We start from the raw sequence: 2500 nt of genomic DNA on the forward strand, positions 1-2500 counted from the left end.
AAAAAGATATTTACACGCAAACATTGTTAATAAAAAAGCCGTACTTTATTGTCATGGTTACTTTTTCGCTTCTGGTGTGGTTATTTGCCTGATTGAATGCAATTTAGGTTACTTCTCAACTTTCCGGGTTGTCACTCGTACAAAAATAAAGGAAACTCCCGCCTGACGTAGCTACTACGCAGTCATTCATGGGGTTCAAGGAGAAAGTGTGTTCTCTTGTGAGCTAACCCAGTTAAATACGTTTTCGGTTATCATGCATATATATTGCATTTATATGTATTTTATAATTATATTCTATTCATCTAGTATGTTAATGTAATTTGTAACATAATTGGCGTGATGGCTCATCGGCTTTACCAACTCAATAAAGGTGAAAGTGAAGGGAAAGGCTGGAAAGTACTTTCTAAACAAGTAGAGTGATATAAAATAAATATCAAAAAGCGTCAGTATTATTTTTTCCAAAAAATCACAGACGTTTCGGGTGTAAAACCCTTCTGTGAAGAAAACCGTTGAAATACGCAATCAGAAGAAGGCGCGCAGATGAATGTTGGCTCGCGCGTGCACATGCATCAAATCATTTTAAAATAAAGTTGAAATTTAAAAATGACTTGATGCATGCGTGCACGCGAGCAACGATTCATCTGCGTGCTTCCTTCTGATTGCGTATTTCAACCTGCGGGTCTAAAACACATGTCAGGTCAGGTCAGGTCAGTAGGAAGAATAATTTTCTGCCAAAGAAATTGACTATTTTCACCATCCCATAATGCAATACGTTTAGGGGATACATACAAGTTATTTGCCTTTGGGACTGTATCATGCTTCAGTGAACTGAATATTCATTGTTTTTGTGCAAATACCCTCCCTTCCACCCCCCCCCCCCAAAAAAAAAAAGAGGACGCGGGCAAAAGCCACAGAAATGGAGGATACAAGTGAAGCCGAGAACAAGGTAGAAAGCAATTTGCACGTGACATTCATTGTTTTCGTTCTGCTGGAACGTATTTAATCGCGTAGAGCTACATTCTGAAGCTTAAAGTAAACAATGCCGCGCATTATTAGAGATCCTTTCTGGCATCCCGCTAGCTTCGAATTATGCGGCCGAGGTACTTTGAGTTATTGCTTATTACTGTTAATGTGCGATAATTGCAAAATTGGCGGTCATAGAAAAAGGGTACAAATTAACGAAGAAAAAACGTAAAATTACAAGCTCAATTTCGTATCGGTTTAAACACTCATTCAGCAACCGAATAGGCGACAAAATATATGGAAAAAAAAGCGGGACAAAGGAAACCGTTTTGCTCCTTGGGTTGCCTGAATTGAAAACGATCGCTTACTCGAGTAGAATGCACTGGATTCTGGTAGTTATAACTCAAAGTACCTCGGCTGCATAATTCGAAGCTAACGGGATACGAGAAAGGATCTCTAATAATGCGCGGCATTGTTTACTTAAAGCTTCAGAATGTAGCTCTACGCGATTAAATACGTTCCAGCAGAACGATAACAATTAATTTCACGTGCAAATTGATTCCTACCTTGTTCTCGGCTTCGCTTGTTACTGTATCCTCGATTTCTGTGGCTTTTACCCACGTGCTCAGAAGGTAAATCACGTGATGACAGGACTTATGGGTACTGCCACAATTTATTTTATTTTATAAATTTATTTGGCCTTATTCACGATACCCGTCATACTGGTTTTCAAATTGTCATGCAAATTAGCCATGTCTTATCCTGGGGGGCAAACATTGGAAGAAAGGCAAATTGTGGAAAATTGGCTTATCGAAATTTTGAAATAACACTGCTAAAAGTACATTTTAGAATTTAGAATTAAGTACCTTTGATAATAATTATATATCTTTTGATTGCCCTTGACATTTTGACTTTCTACTTATCTGTTCATTGTTCACTAAAAAAAAAGTCGAAGTAACTTGAGTATTCATTCTATTTTACTACTTAAGTGATAAACATTCAATGAACGTGAAACAAATCATCTGTGTGGCTTAGATGTTCGTTATAACCTCTCGAACTTGTGTTGTTTGCCCCCTCAGAAGTGTGTGGCTAATTTGGATGATAATAGCAAATCCCACATGGCGGCCATCGTAAATAAGGTCTATAGCCCTGACCTGACCTGGCCTGACCTGCAGCCTGACCTGTGATTTTTACCCACCGTATTTCAACGGTTTTCTTCACACTGAAGAAGGGTTCTACACCCAAAATGTCTGTAATTTTTTTAAAAACTACTGACACTTCTTGATATTTATGTTATACCACTCTACCTGTTTATTCATTTTAAAGTGTCACGCATCTCCTACAAAAAGTACAACAGCAATAACTTTATTTAAAGAGGGAAGCGCAATAACCAATTACAGTTTTCTAACCTACAGCCCTCCAAAAATAACCAGATAAATAAAATTAGAAGACAAATATATATATATATATATATATATATATATATATATATATATATATATATATATATATATATATTTGGCATGGCTTAGATGTA

General features: G+C 36.8%; 1 protein-coding gene across 1 annotated transcript in view; it reads right to left on the minus strand.

Moving 5' to 3' along the window:
• Nucleotides 1–2500, minus strand: part of LOC138038620 (kelch-like protein 3) — a 20493-nt gene that overhangs the window by 3633 nt on the left and 14360 nt on the right. The window lies entirely within an intron of this gene.

This window comes from Montipora capricornis, chromosome 2 (genome assembly GCF_036669925.1).
Source record: "Montipora capricornis isolate CH-2021 chromosome 2, ASM3666992v2, whole genome shotgun sequence".
In the NCBI taxonomy this organism is placed as follows: domain Eukaryota; kingdom Metazoa; phylum Cnidaria; class Anthozoa; order Scleractinia; family Acroporidae; genus Montipora; species Montipora capricornis.